The sequence below is a fragment of the Protopterus annectens genome, chromosome 4.part0 (genome assembly GCF_019279795.1).
Source record: "Protopterus annectens isolate FY-2018-M chromosome 4.part0, PAN1.0, whole genome shotgun sequence".
Taxonomy (NCBI): Eukaryota; Metazoa; Chordata; order Ceratodontiformes; family Protopteridae; genus Protopterus; species Protopterus annectens.
The window spans coordinates 701057614-701079750 of record NC_056733.1 but is presented as its reverse complement, the minus strand read 5'-3'; positions in this window follow the sequence as shown (position 1 = coordinate 701079750).

Below are 22137 nucleotides of genomic sequence, written 5' to 3'. Positions count from 1 at the left end.
ATTCCATAGACAAGGGCATTCATGCATATTTACTGCACATTCTTAAGGCCAAACTTCAATTAGTTATTTATAGTGATCTATATTTTATATACATATTTGCCTTGGTGTAGCGATGCAAACTGTGGACTGTATCCCCTGCCCCTAACATTATTGGTACTAGTGGTGCTAGTGGTGTGGATCATGAGACCATACCCCTACAGACATTACTTATTGTTGGCAGTGGAGGCCACCACATGTTGGTGATAGCCCCTGTATCATCACATAATGGTAGCTTTGTGTGGTATTGCAAACATATGTCATCATATAATGGTTTGCAGTGGCAGAGATGTTGTAACTGACTTTATTTAGCCTGCAAACAGTTTTTCTCACTAAATGTGTGTGAATCATTGCAGCCATAAGGTAAATATATAGATATATGCATTGCACAGCAGTTGTTATATGTGCAGTAAGAATAGTTAGGAAATTACCAAAATAAGCTCTGATGAGTATGCCAGGATGTCAGTGGTAAATGGCTTAAAGACTCCAAGGAAAAGTAACTTCAATATGCTGGACTGAAAAAAAAAAGAGATGACAACTTATCTGGTGCAGAAAAATGAGCAGTCCACTGAACCTGGAGACAGCCTGCCAGAGGATGCATTTCCAGAGCATACAGGAAAGCAAGTCTGACCATTCCCAGATGACCATGGACTGTAGATGAGATTGGAGAAACTTGACCTGGATATGGAATGCCTGGAAAGTGAGGAAGCTGAGAAAAAGAAGCAACCCAAGTCTCTTGAGAAGAAGATAGAGTGATTACATGAGACAGAAAGTGACAGGCACATAAGTGGTAGAGGTGTAAACTCAACCATAGAAGCTATGGTCAGTACCAAATTGTTCAGTTATTCTAAAGATAGAGAATTTTGATAGTTTTCGTCAAGCATTTGATTGTGTATGTGTACAATCTGTATCAAATTAGTAACGAGGCAGTGAACAAAGCTGTTAACTACTCTGCTTTCAGCCAAAGCTCTACATGCTTTGTCTAAAATGACACGTGATGAATATGTATGTTTAAAGGTTAAACACTTTATCTGAATTTTTTAAACTTATTTCTGAATCTTATAGGAAAGGGTTTAGCAAACAGAGAAAAAAGGCAGAGAACAGTGTTAATGAATTCATTGTGCAACTAAACACTTTAATAGATGGGTTAGTGCATGCTAGATTAGTACTTTTGAAATGTTCAGAGATGTTAAGATAATGGAGTAAACACTCAGTAGTTTCCTTGAGGATATGAGCATCTGGTAGACAAACCAAGTATGCACTAACATTAGCAGGTCACAACTGCACAAGAAGGGAATATCTAGCACTTTAGGTGAGTATAAGGTGGCCCATAGAAGGCAGCCAAAACCATCACAGCAGGTCCCACTGGCGCAGGGAAGCCACATATTCTAGTACACACACAGGTCTTTTCCACATGACCAAAGGTGGCAGGTACAAATAGATGACAAGAATTCGTGGAACAAAAAAAATCACATGAAGCAGCAGTCATAGGTGACTCTACAGAGGTGTGAGCTGTATGCAGAAACCCCTTGTTTCAAAATACCATGAGTTTCTGTATACTATCCTGGTGGAGTGAAAAGACACCATTGCCAAAATGGATACTGCATCAGAAATAACTATTGCTAAAATTTCAGTGGGCAGTCCACTCCAGTTAGGGCCTTGGGAAGCACTTCTTTTAGGGTACTATTGACTAGAGTTTACTCGGGTTGGGAAGAAAAACAAAGGGACAAGCAGGTGCCAGTGTTTGATAATACCCCAACAGATATTTTAATTTGAAATTACTATGATGAGGCAGTACCTTGTATATGTGCTTAAATGTGGCTAAGCATGGGAGTAGCATGTGGAAACAGCAGCAAAGTGGAGTCACAGCCAGTGCCCACACTTTCCATAGAGACTGGTGATATGGCTATTTTGGTGGCTGAGCTAATTACTAACAATAAGGCTGATGCCAAGCCACAGCTACTAATAGATACTGAGCTTCCATTGGAAAGGGTTATTTCAAGTGACATTTAGGTAGTAGTAGCAAGCCTGAATATGAGTCATAACTGTTGCGAGGTATCTAACTGAGTCCATGGTGAAGAGGGGTGGAGCTGTGACTGCAGCCAAAATGGCCTGAGTTTGATTAGCAGCTCTGAAGCTGAGCAGTATGGGCTGGGGGATAGGAAGTGTGCATCTTTCGTTTCACCTATCTTGGTGGGAAGAACCTGGGATTTCTTCTTGATGCTGGGTGCTTCCTGTTGGTGAGTGGTAAGCATTTTCCTGGTAGCAATGCAGTATCCCATTCAGGTAGGCAAAGACACTTGAGTACTTGTGCAAGAGTGCATAGTAACATGCATGACATCCCACATACATGCTCTGTCTCAACTTTAAGGTTTTTCCACCCACTGGATCTCAAAAAAATCCACACCTATAGCTGTATATATGATAGCCACCTCTTGACTTTTGTTTTAGTGAGTGGCAGAGATCTTGCAAGGAAAATTCCATTAAGGCACTCTCTCCCTGAAGAGGGAAGGACTGCTTGTCATAATGGGCATTACAGGATTTCATCGACCCTACAGAAAGGAAGGAATTCATAGGGAGAATAGTAGATGACAGTAATAGAGGGTACAAGGACCCCCCAAAAAAAATACCAAACTTCCTTTTAGAAGGGTAAATATGGAGGATTACAGAGAAAGAGAAGAGAGTGCCAGACTTCAGACCCTTCTTTACAGAACTTGAAGGAGGCAGTCAGAGAGTCTCATAATCTTTTAGGGCAGGGAATGCCCATTTGGAAACATTAATGTAGTAACCCAATGCTTCAGTAGATATTCTGCACTGAGCTGATGATTAGAGCTCCCTGGGTCAGGTTCAGCACTGAGCTGAAGACAGAATGCTGCCAACAAAAAGAACATGAACTGCTCTGAGACCCCAGTACTCCTTAGACTTAGGAAGGAGTTTGGAGCTAAGGAGAGACTGATACATATCATAAGGATACACCATTCCGGTAATAAAAGGACAAAAAAGCAATTCAAGACAGTGAGGCTTCTGCAATCTAAAGTCCCAAACCATGCAATGTAAGTCATCATTTTAAATGCCATCCTCATCACAGGTTCATAGGTGTACACTAGGCTAATGACCGTTGTGGCCTTTAGAAGCTTAACCATGCAACCCAAATGTATCCCACAACTTATTCTGCCTTAGATGTTATTTTAAGGGGTGTATGTTTGTTAGGGCATGATTTGACAACTCCCTTTGCCCATCAGAGACACAGATGTCAGACTAGGGGTGAATTTCCGATTTCCAACCCACTGGTTCAGGTTGTGCTTGTATAGGGTTAAGGAAGGGTTCTGCTTCACATGGATGGGAAGCCTATTTCAGTGAATGGGGATTCAATGAGGTACAAACTTGTCCCTCCAACATGCACTGTTTAAGTTACAAGCAAAGTTTAAATCTTTAGATCTAGTAGTTCTGGTGCTGTTTGTTTTGCTGATATGCAAAAGGTCCATTAGTGCAGGATCCAAGTATGCCTTCTGTTGAAGGAATTAATCACTTTTCAGCAGTCTGTAGGAAACTGAGTATAGATATAGGACTTTGAGGCATTTTGCATAGGGCATTGTGTTTATGCCCTGTATACTTTTTGTGAGTAACTTTTGTGGATACTCAGGTTGTTGCATGTGCCCGGTCAGGTACAGACAGAAAGGGGTGTTATGGGTCTGATGATGGCTGGGTACAGTGACACAATGACTTCCCTGGACCAAGATGTCATGACCTTACTTATAAGCTGAGACCATTACTTATAGATCGAGTGACATTGAATGATTCTCCTTACAACCTTAGACACCTGTTGGTCAAAAGCCAGATTACTGTTGACATGAGTTCCCAAATCCCTAACTAATGTGTCTTCTTTTAGGGGTGTTTTATCAATGAGATAGTTTCCCTTGGGTGGCCAACATCCCAAAAGGTACTATTATGCATTTCTTGGTACAGAGCTTAAGCCATAGCTTTGGAATCAGCCATTGGTCTGTGTTAGAACTTCCTGTAAGATGTTTGCATCTTGGGGGGGGGTCCTGTGATCTGTGATTGCTCCTAGCTTGCAGTTATCTGCAAACTTGGTAAGCCAGAGGCCATTTACATTGGCCATGACCTCCAAAAAATAGATGCCAAAGAGGATCAGATGCAGCAGAGAGCCATGGAGATGTCACTGGTGACTGGCATCTTTTTGGAGGTGGTCTCTCCAATGCTGTATTTGATCCAGCTGGTTATCCAGTGAGTCACATAGGGGTTTATGTCTGATTCCATAATAATGTTTACAATGCCTGAGTGGGGTATTGTATTACATTCCTTAACTAGGTCAAGGTTGGCAGTATACACTGTTTTTCTCTCATCTATTGCCTTGGTGAACTTCTCAAAGAAGTCTACTAGGTTCAGCAGGCATGATCTGCATTCAGTGAAACCAGACTGGTTTGGGTCATATGTCTGAAGGTTTTCTTTGTCATTGTTAATCATTTCCATGATAATTCTTTCCGTGGTTTTACATATGGGACTACTCAGGCTAATGACTCTGTAGTACCTGGTATCCGTCGATTGCTCTCCCTTGTGCAGTGGGATGACTATTGCAGTCTTCCATTCACAGGGCACAAAACCTGTGTGGCAGCGATCTCCCATATGTTTGAGGACGAGGTCCAAAATCTTTATACCTTTAGTAGGTGTATGCAGTAACTGGTCCAGGGTGTTTGTGTTTATGAAGATTAAAAACCTCTGTGCCCACAAATTTGGGGCCATGTGGCATTCCCAGTTTATAGAGGGGTAATAAAAGCATGGCAGATGCATCTTACAATGAGAGAAGAGGAGGAGCCCACGGCAGAAGAAATTAAAACAGCAGTAAAGAAAATGAAGCCAAGGAAAGCAGCAGGTTCAGATGAGATCACAACAGATATGATCAAGATGTTGGGAGATAGAGGTAAGAAATGGCTCCTGAGGGTACTCACAGCAGTATGGAGAGAAAGGTATATCCCAGATTACTGAGGAATAAGCATAGTAGTGCCAGTGTTCAAAAATACAGAGGACTTTTCACAACTGCGGGCAGTATAGAGGTATCAAGCTCTTATCACACTGCATGCACGCCAGTGGCTCTACTCGACAGAAGCACTAGGAACTAAGGTCAGGTGGCACGATGCCAGAGTAATCCTATGGGCTAGGCTTGTAAAGGCTCCAGGGCCATTAGCCTAGTACACACCTATGAACCTATGACAATTCTGAAGAGGGTGACTGATAAATGAATATATAGAGTAGTATAAAGTCAGATAGGAAATGAGCAGTTCAGATCAGGATGCAGTGTAACTAACCCAATGCTTGCAGTGAGACAGACAGTGGAGAAGAAGCTAAAAATGAAGAAAGAGTCCAACTGGGCATTCCTGGACTTCGAGGAGGCATATGACAAAGTCCCAAAAAAGATGATTTGGGCAGTACTGTGGTGGTTCAAAGTCCCAGAAACATTGGTAGAATTAGTGCAAGCTGTGTATAAGGACCCAGTGACTCAAGTACAAATAGTGTTCAGTCTTACAGAGGGGTTTCTAGTGGGACTGGGAGTGGGTGTGCATCAAGGTTCATCTCTGAGCCCACTGCTGTTCATAATAGTGATAGACTACATTAGCAAACAGGTCAAAAGGGACATATTAGCAAAGCTGTGTATGCAGACAATGTGGCATTACAGGCAGACTCTGAGCAAGAACTTCAGCAAAGGGTAGGAGATGGAATGCAAAACTGAAGGTGCATGGAATGAAAATGTGTACAGGTAAGACAGTTGTAATGACAGCAAATGGGGAAATCAGAAGAAGCTGAGAACTGTGATAGAAGGGAACATAGTGGAACAGGTTAACAGCTTCAAGTATCGGGGAGAGCTGGTTGAGGAGAAAGGAAGTCTAAATGAGGAGGCCAAAGCTAGAATCAGAGGGACTGTAGCCAACTGCCATAGAGTGTCAGGTGTTGTGTATCACAGAAGAATGCCAAAGAAGTCAAAATGTAACGTTTACAAAACTGCAGTGTGACCAGGACTACTGTATGGAAAAGAAACCTTGGCAGTAAATGCAGAGCAATTTTGGAAGCTAGAGGTGATGGAGATGAAATGCCTGAGATGGGTGGTAGGATGCACACTGTGGCACAGATTAAGGAATGTGGACATAAGAGTAGCAGCCAGAGTAACTCCAATTGCAGAAAAGATCAAAGAGAACAGATTATGGTGGTTCAGGCACATGCAGGAAAGCAGAAGACAATCTGGTGAAGAAGATTTAGGACAGACAGGAGGAAGGGAAGAGGAAATTAGGGTGTCCAGCAAAGAGGTGGATAGATTGTGTGAGAGAAGACCTGTGACAGACAGTCAAGCATGACTGTTGAAGAAGGTAAGAGATTGGCATTGAGTAGGGAAAGATGGTAACAAGTGACACGGCACTTCAACCCCATATAGAAAATGGGAGAAAGGGAGTTGATGATGATGAAGATGATGAAGATGAATAAAAGTCTCTCATGGGTATGGTATTTAGTTGAATAGTGAATGTCTCCAGTAGGTCTAAGCATGAGTTATGGGTTTCATGGCACAGACAGCATGTCTGTGGTATTCCTGACATGGAGGTACTCCAGTGTATCATCCTGTTTAACCTAGAGGTATGCTTGTTACTGATGTAAACTGAGACACCTCCTTTAGTCCCTGACTGTGCAGGTGCTGATCTAAATGTGTGGAAGGCACTGAAGCCTTGCACTGCCAGGGCACTCGCTGCAACCTTAAACCATGTCTTGGTAACTGCACAGATGTCTGCATGTGTCAAGGCTTGGAAGGAGCGGAGGTTTTTGTTTAGACTCCTGGCATTGAGCAGTAACACTTTTAGATTACCTTGGGTAGGTTTTTGATATGCTGGAAGGTTTGTCAATGTGCGATTGCCTAAAAAATGATCTACGGGGGAGGACAATGTTTTAGCCAGTATTTGAAAGCCTAGAGGGGACAAGTGCAGACCATCCTGGGCAAAGCAGTGTGGTTTGTTAACCATGTCCTCCTGTGCTGACAAATGTTGTATCCCCTAGAATGACATCAAGAACTCAGGTAATTATTAAAGTCAGTTGTCTTCTGTTTGTATTGTAGCATCACCCTTGCTGAGGATACAATGCTGCTCCGTGCTAGGCACATATCAGCCTGTGACACGCAGTGTGTGAGCTTCATACTGTCTCTCCTCATGTAGTCTAGGGAGGTCCATCTCAGGTCATTTACACCTACACGACCTATAACTGAGTTATACTGGTACTTATGGTACAATAACTTGAGTGTAAGCATAACTTGGCAGATCCTGGCCACTGACAGGCAACTGATAATTATTATTTTCTGTTTGTTCAGACTGGTGAGGGGCCATCAGTATGTCATACAATGGAGTCCCCTATGACTGGAGTGCCAGGTAGTGTATTGGCTTGCCTTATGGATTTGGTAGTTGAGGCTCCAGTGGGTGCGGTTGTATGTGCAGTGTTAGGTGTTGTTTCTGTTGTGTGCTTTTTGTCTTGCAGAAGATAATTTTTGCAGACGGAATGCGTGGGAGGTCTTTGGGGTTTTGGAAGATTACATTTAAGTGCATAAGTGTGGTGGGTATATAGTGTGTGTTTCTGACAACCAGATTGTTATTATGAGTGATTGTACACAAGAGTTTTATCTCCAGAGGCATCATATATGCACATCTCTTGCATACTATACTTGTTTCTTTCAGAATTGAATGTTTGTTAGTGAACATTAGACAATTCTTACATTGTCTCAATATACCCTTATCTAGCAAACTGGCTATGGAGAAACTGGGAAAGTATATATCCATGATGTCATGTCATTTATTGGATGATCTACAAGGGTGCAGCTCATGAGGGGTTAATTGTTGGCTGACTAAGGGTGCTTTTAGGATTAGAGACTAAACTGGGCTATATAATACTAAATTCAAGGAGCAGTGCTCCCCTGCATGCAGACTAGCTGTTCTGTGCTACTCAATGCGTAAAGTAGTTGCTATACAATTGTCTAGTTTAATGGGGAAAATGTAGTTTCTAGATATATGTGTCTATACAGGGCAATACTAACCACTGCTGCATGATGGTCAGTGATGTGCAAATACTTCACATCTATATGGGCGCTTAAAGCAAAGGAAACCCACCAATAAAACTACACTTATAGGTTTCTTATCTGTTTCCCAACTCATACAGACCAGGCCACCACCTACTGCCACTACTGTCCTTTTAATGTATAAACACAAAAAAGATTGTTTGAGAGTGTAACGGTACTACATAGGTCATAGGTGCTTACTAGACTAATGACCACAAGGGCCTTTTTAAGCCTAGCCATGCATCCCAAATCTTTGACAAGTTCTGATATCCTTGATAAGTGTAAGCATGGTCCTGGGAGATGAACTATTTACAGGTTACCTCTGTCCATTAGAGACATAGGTGTCAAACCAGGGATGAATTTCCGGTTTCCCATCCAATTGTCAAAGTTGCACTTGAATTCGGTTAGGGAGGAATTCTGCTTCACATGGATGGGGAGCCTGTTCCACAGACGGGGTAATCCCTGGGATACATACCTATCCAACTTATACAGACTACTTGAATGAGCCTATTTCAAGTATTATGGACATTTAAATGATTTAAACAGCAAAATCAACAAATAAAGCAAAAATAAAGCAGTAACACTCTAAAATGGTTAACTGAAGTGCAAAATAGTAAAATAATTGTTTTATCTATTAAGGATGAAGCAGAATTAATTCAAGACCCACTCAGAGTATGGCAAGGGAGCCAAGCAGACAGGAGGGGAAAATTAGCAGGAGATAATACCTACTAAAGGAGGTTTACTCAAGCGCAATACTGGTTTGCTATCTGGGCACTTAGTATCATCATCTGGAGCATTTCTCCCCGGGCCTCCGCTGAAAACAGGCTCTGTGGAACCTAGTCGGACTTTCCCGGTCAACAAATGTTAAATAAAAATAAAAATAAAAAAATCAATCTATGGAAAATAACGGGTGAAAAGAGTACTTAAATAGCTCATACAACAGACAATAGCAGTGATAGGGGGTGGGGGGACTTTGGAAATCAGATTATCATAAAGGCAGATCCCAGAGAAGCAGCCTTTTAAAATCACAACAGGAAAAGGGTGGTAGGGTTGAGAAAAAAATCATGCAGCAAGAACCCAATCAAAGAAAGCCAATATGGAGCTCTAGTCCTATGACTCTGAGCTACAGGCCAATGACCTGCTCAGGGTAGAATGTCATAAACGTTAGCTTTTTGTCTCAGTGGGGGTAGGGTGGGGCAGACACAAAGAACAGGGGAACAGAAAGGCACTAGAATGTAACTTTAAGCAAGTAAATGATAAGCAGAATATAATACTCTATCAGCAAAACTGGAATATAAACCACTGTAAAAGGCCTTAAGTACCATTCCTGGAACAGAATATACAATGCTCTCACTACTGCAAATCTACCACTGTCTAAGGTACCAGACTATGCAGAAGTTTACCAGTAACAGTGTTTATGGAAAAAAATGCAGTAATAAATGACTAAATGAGTCCCAAATCTGTCAGAAGTTCACAGTTCCTGCCATTTCCGCAAACAAAACTACAAGACTAAGGTCCCAGACAAGGTTCAGAATACTAACAGCTAGCTTTTACAAGCAATTCTACTTATGGAGAGTGCAGTGTAACATATAAACATACTCTTCCCACAATTGCAAATGAAGCTAAGGTCCCAGAGCAAACTAAAAATGCAAACAGATAACTTGTTCGGCTAAATCATGGAAAAAAGCATAAAAGTACCAAAAAGTGTCACCATGCAGGTCACTATAAGTACAGTTTAAAATATTTAAGCAGAATGGAAAATATATATTTTTTTCCTTTTTGATGAAACGCTTGTTACTCACAATTCAGGGCTTTCCAAACCTCTCCAAGCCTTGCATTGGTGCCAAGTTCCAGGCTGCATGCAGATAGTAACAGTGGCACACTGGAATGCACCTTACTGCCCCATACAGGCTGGAACTTGTATGTCATTTACCATCCTGACAAGCATGACACTAGCATGACAACTAACTCAGTTCATAGCCCTGGTAAATGTAAGCTGGCAGACTCACATGGTTCTCATACTATGCCCTAGTCAAAACTTTTGTCCTATCATAGAGGTTAGGGACAGTGTCCAGGTTACAGAACCTTAGGCACCAGGCAGAGTTTACAGTGTGCACATCTTTCACTCTGCCTCCTCTTTGGGTTCTCTGCTACCTATCTTTGACCCACAGGAGTACTGCGTCATTTTCTGAATTATCCAACTGTATTTGCCCTTACCTCCCAATTGCCTGACAGTACTGTTGTCATTTTTTCACTCCACTGTGTGTTTTACGGTCTTTGGGTTTTACCACAGGCAACTTTCGGATGCTCACTTTGAACTTCATTTAAGATCCCAACCTTCGGTCTCCTTTACACACAGCCCTCTCAGCCATTCATTGGACATTTCTGTGTTCATCTCCTTTATCTGGTTTTGCCGTGACCCACAGTCATTTTGTCAAACCTTAGGCTCTCCCAAAGTTAGTTTCTCAAGCCTTAGATTGTCTCACTCAGGACTAAAATCCTCAGGCTGCATCTCAGTCAGGTCACCTGTCCATAGGTGATAGAATATTTTGCATTTCCATATTGAGTTCCAGTATGTAGCCCCCACAACCCCAGAAAGTGCATTTTGTCTGCACAGTATACTCTCTCATTACAAAAAGAAAAAGTTAGCACAGGATTTTTCTTAATTCAAATTCTAGTACATCTCATTACACAGATTATTGCTTTTTTCCCACTTTTCCGAGATTTAAAAAAGTTCAAGTTACAGGCTTGCTGTTCTTGAACTGTTTTGTAAGTTTCTGTGAGGCCATTTTTGCTTGGGCTAAAGGAAAGTCTCTCTGTTGATCAGTGGCAGTGAAAAACATTGAGCTGCTTCCCTGCCCCCCGTGGGAGTGATTACTGACTTGAAACTGTAGTTTTATTGGCCGTTTTGGGTCAATTCCTGGCTCTTTCCAGCCCCTGCTATCAAGCACGCTTTAGAGTGCTTTAGCCTTGATTAGCGGAGTTGCCACTAGAGCAGCATCGGGCAGCACTGGTTTAACAAGGTTAAACTTTTTCTGGCTCCATAAAGTCTGTTCTTCATTTTTTCCCTTAGAACTGCTCTACTAGTAATCCAAACAGTATATCCCTTAACTAAAAAGCGCAGCACTTGTTCCTAAAAGCTTTTACTTGTCTTAAAAGCATCTTCTTTTCAGGTTTAGCACTTCTGTATTATACAAAGTCCCTCACTAGCAACCCCCCCCCCAGGAGTACCCACTTCCTTACTAAGTCCTCTCTTATTCAGTTACACACCTAACTTCTAAATTTCTCTAGCATGTCGAAGGGCCAGATGCTGGCGTTCTCTCCTGTCCAGTTGGTGAATTTGGGAATATTGAGGCAATGTTGCAATTGTCTCATGTACACTGACAACCCTCTCCTCCTCCCACATAACACAAATACTTGTGAGAGATGCAGCTATTTAGCCAAACTGGAGGCTGAGCTCTCTCAACTCAGGACTGGCAAGACCAGACAGGAGGAGAAGGCAACTACACACACCACAAAACCAGTCTCACATAAAGCTATCACAACAATGAATCAAACACATAAACACACAAAGTCATACTTGGAGGCTCTGAGAAAAAATTTACCTAAACAGCAGAGGCCTCCAAAGCAGACATCCAAGCAACTGCCACCTCATGACACACCACAGGCAACACATAAACCACAAAATCAGTGTGCAAAGCAGTCACAGCCCTCAAGGCCAAATACAACACCAAACATACTTGTCATAGGTGACTCCATAGTCAGACACACTGACGTCCCACTCACCAGGCTGAACAAGGAGAGGGTCACAGTAAGCTGCCTATCGGGCGCTAGAATCCGCCACATAACACAAACACTTGGGTCACTCCACAGCAAGTACAAATATGACACAGTCATTGTCCATGCTGGTGTGAACGACCTGAGACGTACCTCCCTGGACTACATGAAAAGAGACATAGAGGAGCTCTCTGATTATGTAGCCCAGGCAGGTACGACCCTGACCCTGAGCAGTATCCTACCTTCACCAAGAATGATGCCACACAATAGAGACAAGATGATCAGCTTTAACAATTGGCTTAATTTCTGGTGTCATTCAAAGGGGATCCAGTGTCTGTCTGCCTGGGATGACATGCTTGACAAGCCACGCTGCTTCGCAAGGGACGGCTTGCACCTGTCACCCCTGGGATTCCGGTTATTGGCTAAGGCTCTTGCCACCCCCATAGTGCCTTTTTTAGGCAAGGCTCAAATTCTAAACCTACCACCCTAGAAAACAAAAATGGGAAGAAACTAAGGGTAATGCTGCTCAATGCCAGAAGTCTAAATCTCAAAATGCACGCACTCAAGGCCCTTCTCAGTATGAAGAACATCGATGTCTGTGCTGTGACTGAAACCTGGTTCAAGGCTCCTGAGAGCACCCCGGCACTATCAGGTTTTACCTCATATCATGCGTTCCGGCCCCAAAACCCGGACCACACCACAAAAGGAGGGGGTGTATCCATATTCATCAAGGATACCCACACCTCCAGGTTGGTGGCAATGCACGAAGCATCAGAAACCATCCAGGTGCAATTAACCATAGGCAAAACTGCTCTACAATTTATAGCATGCTACAGGCCACCCTCTCAAACTCAGGAACCCCACACAGCCTTCCTGAAGACACTGGAGGGTATAAATGTATCTCCAAACACCATTATATTGGGTGACTTCAACTACCCGAATATAGACTGGGAACATTACTCAAGCCCCAACTTTCTAGCCCAAAGGTTCCTGGAGTTCATAAATTCAAATGCCATGGAACAACTAGTCACTGTTCCCACAAGAGGAGAAAATATACTAGATCTCATCATCACAAACATGGGGACAAAATGTTCCACACCGGAAGTATATCCCTCATTGGTGAGATCAGATCACAAACTTATCTCACTGGAAATCCACATCCCGCCCCCACCCCAAACAAAAAAGACCACAGTGAAGAACTTCTCTAAAGCAAACTTCACACTACTCAAGACTGGTGTGGTATCCTTCAAGGCCCCCGAGCCAGTGGAAACCACAACCCAAGCTGCGGAAGCCCTTATAAATGCCTTCTATGAACACCTCCAGAACTGCATGGATCAGGCAATCCCTAATAAAACCAAGACTCTTTCCACCAAGGGCAAACGTCCAGTCTGGTGGACCCCAGCCATAAACAAACTTTACAATAAGAGGAGAAAGCTGTTACATGATAGAGCAAAATCCATAAAAGAGAAGACACCCTTGATCATTATTAGTAAAAAAATATGAGCACTCATAAAATCATCCAAGGTCAACTTTGAGAGAAAAATTGCAATAGATTCAAAAGACAATCATAAGGCCTTCTTCAGCTATGTTAGAAACCTGGGTGGAAACTCCCAGATATGTGCAGAATTACTCCAAAATGATAGAAAAAATCACTGAACCCACAGACATTGCCAACATACTGGCAGACAGGTTCAGTGCAAACTTCACCCCCCTCTCCCCCCCAAAAGGAGAGATAACTATCCCAGCGGAGTGTAGCCTCCCAGACATCTCAAATGCGCAGGTGAAAGCTGCTCTCTCTAAAGCTAAAAACACAGCATCAATGGGACCGGATGGTGTCCCGGCTGTGTGCTACACGAACTCAACGAGGAACTAAACCCGCATATAAGGCAGCTGTTTAATCTTAGCCTTACCACAGGATACGTGCCCAAGGAGTGGCATACGGCAACTGTGGTCCCACTCCACAAAGGCGGTGCCTCTACGGACCCTGGTAATTACCGCCCCATAAGCTTAACAAGCCTGGTCTGCAAAGCTATGGAGAGGATCATAATGGAACTCATAAACAAAGACATAGGGGACTTGCAGACATTGGACCCGACCCAGTTTGGCTTTGTCAAGGGCAGATCATGCCTTTTGAACTTGGTCGACTTCTTCAAAACAGTCATCAAGGCCATTGATGAGGGAAAGGCAGTCCATACAGCCTACCTTGACCTTGCAAAAGCTTTCGACACAATACCTCACTCGGGTATTATAGAGAAACTTACCAGCTTAAATGTAAACCCATATGTCACAAGATGGGTTGCAAACTGGCTAAAGGACAGAACCCACAGGGTTAGAGTTGCTGGCGCCATGTCAGACTCCAAGCCGGTCACAAGTGGTGTCCCACAGGGCTCAGTCCTTGGCCCCCTGTTGTTTGGCATCTACTTCTCAGAAGTACAGGCAAACATAGGAGGACTATGGCTGACAAAGTTTGCAGATGACTGCAAATTGGGTGCCATAGTGGAAAGTACATCGGACACAGATATCCCTCAGAGGGTCTCACGGAAAATGATAGCTGGTGCCAGAGCCATGGCCTGAAGTTAAATGCCAAAAATGTATAGTCATACCCTTCGGGAAAAACAAGGTAACCCCAAGCTACCATATAGGTGGCAATCCATTAAGCACAGAAGAGGTTATCAGGGACCTGGGGACCCAGGTTGACAGTGGCCTTTCTTTGACACTCACATTGCTAAAGTGGTTAGAAAGACCTTCTACATTGCCCACCTGATCATGAAGGGATTCACATCCAGATCAAGTGAGGTCATTGTTCCCCTGTACTCTTCACTTATCAGACCAATGATCGAGTACAATGCCCCATTCAGGATGTATCTCACCCGACACCTGCAGCAATTGGAGAGACCCCAAAAGTTCCTCACCAAAAGGATAAAGGGACTCCAAAATCTGTCATATGCTGCCAGACTGAAGAAACTCCAGCTCTATTCAGTCGCATACCACCTGCTCAGAGGTGACCTGTGCCTGACATACAAGGCCATGTCCAACCCGAATTAATGGACATGCTCCACCTCAAAAATCCAAATCTACCAGATCCACTAGAGCAAGTGACTTAAACCTTAGCACGGATATAAATAGGACATGCTGGAGGGATAGATTTGTCACCCAGAGACTCCCTATGCTGTGGAATAAAATCCCGGTCCATGTGAGGCAGAGCACCTCGCTGGCTCTGTTCAAGAGAAATCTTGACCGGTGGATGGGAGATCGTAGGTTTACCCCGGGAATCATCTCTGTGTCACTGCTGGATAGAGGCACAACAAACTAATGGGCACAGTATTTTTTAACATAAGGGGTGGCGTAAGCCACAAAACTTTGGGCTAGGCTTATAAATGCCTTAGGGCAGATAGCCTAGTATAAACCTATGAACCTATGAACCTATAAGAGTGCCCAATGACATATACATGGCTATACCTCACCCTTAATATCCAATATATTGTTTAGCAGTCAATATGACTGTTCATTGAATATCTTCTCATTAGTCTAGGCTATATTTTGAGTTCATAACTAGCCTCCCCCCATTTCCACCCCACTAATTTCACAATAAGCTCTAATACAAACCCCAACAACATCTTTCTATATGTCCATACATCTTTCCCCTTACCACTCCACTTCCTAAAATAAAGTTATCTCTGTTCCTAACAACCTCCTCAAAAGAAAAAATAAAGCCCCCTCTACTCAAACAATTACTCTACTTTAAACCACTACTCCTCTCAGGGGACATTGATCCCAACCCTGCCCCCTATTTCTCTACCCAGATCAGTAATTCACACCCATCAAATCCTACCTAGCTCTCCCTCACAAGGAAACAGGTATCTTTCTGCTCCATGAATCTCAGGAGTATTGTCAACAAGGTTCATGAATTCCATGCCTGGTTAGCTAACTACTCACCAGACATAGTCATCCTAAATGAAACATGGTTGAAACCTCATAACCTTGATAGTTATCTTATCCCTCCTGGTTACAACATCCTTAGACTCGATAGGCAAAGGACAAATGTTGGAGGAGTATCCATTCTCTACTCCAACCACCTCACTCTCATGAGTCCTGATAATCCTAATCCTTCCTTCTCCACTGCTGAACTTCTACTGGCCAACTTGAAACTCAACAATTTCACCACCATTACCATAGTAGCAATCTATATCCCTCCCAGAGATAACATAACCATACTAGAAAACATTCTATCCCACCTCTCTCATATCATTCATAACGGAACCATCATACTGGGAGACATAAATATGAATTGGCTCTCACTCCAAGCTCCCAACTCAACCTGTTTTATTAACTTACATGGGTTTGAGCAGCTAATCACTACCCCTACCCATATCAATAAATCTCATCTCCCTAGCTCCCTTCTTGACTGGATTTTGGTCTCCCATCCCCAAAACTACCATAATCCGCAGACCCTCCCAAATGCCCTAAGTGACCACTGCCCTGTAACAGTCATTAGACATACTCCTCACTCCACTAACCCCACAAGTATATTACCACCCGTAAACTATCAACCTTCTGCCCTGACTCATTCATAGACCAACTCTCAAGAATTACCTGGTCACATCTTGCTACTCTCCCCCTTGACAAAGCTGCCCATTCTTTTAATACCACCTTTTAAACATCCTTAACTCCCTCGCCCCTCTCCACACAGTCAGAATTAAATCTAAAACAGCTCCTTGGCTTACTAAAGCTACTCTTGCCCTTATGAAAAACAGAGATAGGATACAGAAACTGTGGAATAAAACCAGGACTCCCTGTCTTCTACAAACCTATAAAGAACTCAGAAACCAAGCCAAAAAACTCATCCACAATGACAAAAAGAACTTCTACACTAACCCCCCCCAATACCATTAAATTGGACCCACAAAATTCTGGAACTCTATCAATCATATACTACACCCTGAAAATCCTTCCCCTCCTAACCCTTGCCCAAACAACACACCAGATGAAACAGCTACCATCTTCAACCTTCATTTTATTGACTCTATTGTTTGTCCTTCTGCTTTTCCCGGTTAGGGGTCGCCACAGCAGAACTCCGGTCCGCTAATGATTGGCAGTTGGTTTTTATGGTGTCGAGTTGCCAGACCGATGCCCAACCTTCAACGAATTCAACATTCAACGCATGTCTTTCGAATGCCCACTTGACCGCGGGGAGGACATGCAGACTCCACACAGAAGATTTTAACCTCCTTAATTAACTCTCTCCCCACTAGTAACAGTGCCAACAAACCCTCTAACTCCTCTTCTCTTTCCAACCCCCAAGATTCTTTCTCCCTCAAAGCTGTACCAACAAACTACATAAAATCTTTACTGTCTAAACGTAAACCCTGCTTCCCTTTAGTTGATAATCTACCCTTCTATTTCCTACAGATTGCAGCAGAACCTCTAGCCTACCCAGTATCTATCTTAGTCAGCCGCTCTATTATTGAATCCTATGCCCCCTCCATATGGAAAAATGTCTATACATTACCCATACACAAAGGAGGAAACTCCTCAGACATATCTAACTTTAGACCAATTGCCATACTGTCTCCCCTCTCTAAAATTTTAGAAAAATGTATTACAATCAGGTTATGCACTACTTACTTTAGGACCACCTACTTACACACACACACAACATGGCTTTCATCCCAAACACAGTACCACAACTACACTAATATCCTTCATAAATACTATATCTCTTAATTGTGATAACAATAAGCTTGTCTCTTGCCTGTTCCTGGACCTCTCCAAAGCCTTCGACACTGTCTCCCATCCTCTTCTCCTGGCCAAACTAACTAACCTCAGTTTCTCTTCTCCTACTATTTCCTGGTTCTCAAGCTACCTGTCAAACTGCCAACAATCAGTCAAATGGCTATCTGCTCAATCCCTCCCCCCCTCACTGTGGAAATGGGAGTCCCCCAGTGATCTATCCTTGGGCCTCTACTCTTTAATATTTTAACTAATCTATTACACACCTCTTGCTCCCAGTCATTACTTGTACAATACACTGATGACTCTACTGTCATCACCATCACAGACAATCCATCAGACCTCCACTCTACTACACAAGCATCATTTAATACCAATGAGAAATGGCTCAGTGACAACAAATTAATTCTCAAGCCAAAGAAAACTAAGCTCTTACTCTTTCTCCCTAAGAACCTCTCTAATTTCAAATCTGCTTTAACTATTCAATCTAGCAATAACACAATCATCACTGCAGAACCTAGCACAAAACTGCTAGGAGTCATAATAGATGATCAACTTAAATTTGATGTACATGTCTGAAACTGTATTAAAAAGATACATCAGAAACTCGGGCACCTTTACCGCAACAAGAAATTGTTAACCAACAGGTCCAAAATAACTCTCTCATGCATTTCTTCTTCCTACTCTATTATACAGCTGTCTATTATTCACAAATCTGAACTCCACACTCCTCACAAAACCAGAAACTACTTATAATAAGGTGGCCAGATTCTCTGCAAACCAAACCTATAAGTCTCATCACTGCATATCTCTTAAGCAACTAGAATGGCTAGAATTTCCCCACCTCCTCAAACTTCATCAGCTACAACTTATACACTCCATCCTATATTTGCCCTCCTTCTGTCCTAGCCTTACTTCAGTTATATCCAAATACTCTCCTGCTAGACCACTTTGCAGCTCTGATCAAGACCTGCTACAGATTTATAAACCCAAGACCAAAGCAGGTTGTATTCTCTATAATTACAACCCTGCCACATCCTGGAACAAACTACCCCTAGAAATTAGGTCACTTAACCACCCTAAACAATTCAAAACTGCCACTCGTGAATACCTAAAGAAAAACTGGTCTTACCACTGCACTCATCCCCCTTGACCCTCTTTCTCCTTAGTATCCAACACCCCTCTCTCTCCTCTGCCCATCTAACCTACACCCTCCCACTACTTCCTTTCACACCACTTCCTTGTCTAATCTTCCACCTGCACTGTCCGCTAACAGCTTCCTTTTATCTGTTCTTTTCCAATCCCAACCTCCCTTCTCTCATTGTTCCTCTTCAGTATTTTTTCTTCTGTTTCTCTCCATATTACTTAATGGTTATTTATTATAAACACATGCTATCCTGCTGATTTATTAGACTACCCTTGTCAGCTGCTACTGACTCTCCTCTTTTATCTCTCATCAGTTCATAGGTTCATAGGGAAGTACTAGGCTATCTGCCCAAGGGCATTTATAAGCCTAGCCAGAATGTGTTGGCTTTCGCCACCCCTTAAATTAGTTCCCTGTGCCACTGTCCAGCAGAGCCACTGCAGTGATCCCCGGGGTAAATTTTTTGTTTCCCATCCACTCGTCAAAATTTATCTTGAAGAGTGTTAGTGAGGGGCTCTGCCTGATGTATATTGGAATCCTGTTCCAAAGCATGGGGAGTCTCTGGGATTGGAATATATCCCCCCAGCATGTCTTATTTATTGCTGTGGTGAGGTTTATATTTCTAGAGTGTGTGGCTCTCTGGGATTTTTTTTTTTTTTTTAGGTGGAGCATGTCCATCAATTCTGGGTTGGACATGGCCTTCTACGTCAGGCATAGATCACCTCTGAGTAAGCAGCATGCAACCGAGTACAGCCGGAGTTTCTTGAGTCGGGTTGCATAGGGCATCTGTTTGAGGCCAGTAGTCCTCTTGGTGAGATACCTTTCCAGCTGTTGCAGGTGTCTTGTAAGGCACATCCCAAATGGGACGTTGTATTCTATGATGGGTCTAATGAGTGATGAGTAGAGAGGCACAATAACCTATTTTGTTCTAGATGCAAACCCTTTTGTGATTAGGTGGGCCACATAAAAGGATGTTCTAACCACCTTGGCAACATGATTATCAAAGGAGAGATTACTATCTACCTGGGTCCCCAGATCCCCCACCACATTTTCTGTATCTGGGGGACTACCACCTATGTGGTAGTTCACGGGTACTTTGTTTTTTCCAAAGGGGATGACTATGCACTTTTTGGCATTCAGCTTGAGGCCATGACTTTGACACCAGGTATCCGTCTCAGTGAGACCCATCTGGAAGGTGTCTGTATCAGCTGGAGAATCAGTTATGGCTCCTAGTTTGCAGTCGTCTGCGAACCTGGGCAGCCACAGTCCTCCTATGCCTGCCTGTACCTCTGAGAAGTACATACCGAACAGGAGGGGTCCCAGGACTGAGCCCAGGGGGATGCCACTTTTAACCGGTTTAGAGTCAGACATAGAGCCTGCAACTCTCACCATGTGGGCTCTATCCATGAGCCAGTTGGCAACCCATCTCGTGACGTAGGGGGTTTATGTTCAAGCTGGTGAGCTTGTCTATAATACTAGAATGGGGAATGGTGTCAAAAGCCTTTGTGAGGTCTAGGTAGGCTGTGTGGACCTCCTTTCCCTCGTCTAATGCCTTGGTAACCATCTCAAAGAAGTCTACCAGGTTTAGAAGGCATGATCTGCCCTTAACAAAGCCAAACTGGGTAGGGTCCAAGGTTTGGAGGTTCCCAATATCTCTGTTAATGAGTTCCATGATGATGCGTTCCATAGCCTTCCAGACCAGGCTAGTCATGCTTATAGGGCTTGTAACTGTTGCTGTGCGCCACTCTGTGGGTATGTAGCCTGTAGAGAGGCTGAGTTTGAACAATGTGTTTAGGTGAGAGGTTAGTTCATTTTGGAGCTCTTGTAAGACACAGCCTGGGACACCGTCTGGTCCCATTGAAGCTGTGTTGTTGGCTTTGGTTGGGGCTGTTTTAACCTGTGTGTCAGTGATTGATGGGGCCCTACATTCTTCTGGTATGGTTATGGGCCTTTTAGGGGGTGAGGGGGATGAAGTTCACACTAAACCTGTCTGCCAAAATGTTTGCAATATCAGTCAGTTCAGTGTATTTTGTGCCATTCTGCACTAACTCAGAGCAGATCTGAGAGTTTCCACTTAGGTTCTTGACATAGCTAAAGAACGCTTTGTGGTTATCTTTGGAATCATTGACAATTTTTCTTTCGAAACTAGCCTTGGATGATTTAATGAGGGATCTTAGTTTCTTCTGATACTGATCAGGGATCAAAAAGCTAACACAACTTGGCATAAATCCCTATCTCATCAGGTGGGTGGCCAACCTGCTCACTGACAGAACCCTCAAGATCAAAATAAGTACCTCCACCTCTGATAGCAGATCTTTCACTAGTGGTGTTCCCCAAGGATCTGTCCTGGGACCCCTACTGCCTGGCACCCACCTCTCAGAGGTCCAGGCAAAGACAAAAGGCCCATGGCTGACCATGTTTGCGAATGACTAAGTTGGGTGCTGTCACTGACTCCCCAAATGATGTTAACATACTGCAAGAGGGTCTCACAGCAACTAATGACAGGTCCCAAAGTCATGACCTCAAGCTGAAGGCAAAAAAAATGCATCACCATACCATTCAACAAAAACATGGCCCCTACTGATTACCACATCAATGGCAACCCCCAAGCACACAACCTGCGGTGAGAGACCTGGGTACTCAGGTTGACAACAATCTCACGATTGACCATCATGTAGTGGCAGCGGTCAGAAAAGCCTTTAACCTGGTTCATCTCATAAGTAAAGGGATTGCATCCAGAAAAAAAGGAGGTTATTACCTCTCTATACTCCTCCCTCATTACACCAAGAATCAAGTATAATACCCCGTTTGGTATGTACCTCTCCAAACATCTGCACCAACTGGAAAGGCCACAGAAATACCTCACAAAGAGAATCCATGGCCTCCAACACCTGTCCCATGTGGACAGGCTCAAATCATTATCACTGTACTCTGTATCATACAGATTGCTCAGAGGTGATCTGTGTCTGGCCTACAAGGCAATCTTGGACCCTGCTCTACTCCACAAGTCTAACTCCTTGAGCATTACCCATTTGAAAGGCCTTAAACTAATATGTAACAACAAAACCTGTTAGTTCATAGGTTCATAAGTTGGTACTAGGCTATTGGCCCTAAGGCCTATGCAAGCCTAGCCATATCAATTCCCTGGAAAGTTTTTCCCACAAAATTTACTTCTCTGGACCCCTGTCTAGCAGGGCGACTGACATGATCCCTGGGGTGAATTTCCTATTTCCCATCCAATCATCAAGGTTTCCCTTGAAGAGAGCCAAAGAGGCGCTCTGCCCGACATGCATGGGCAGTCTACTCCAGAGTATGGGGAGTCCCTGAGTCAGGAACCTATCCCTCCAGAGAG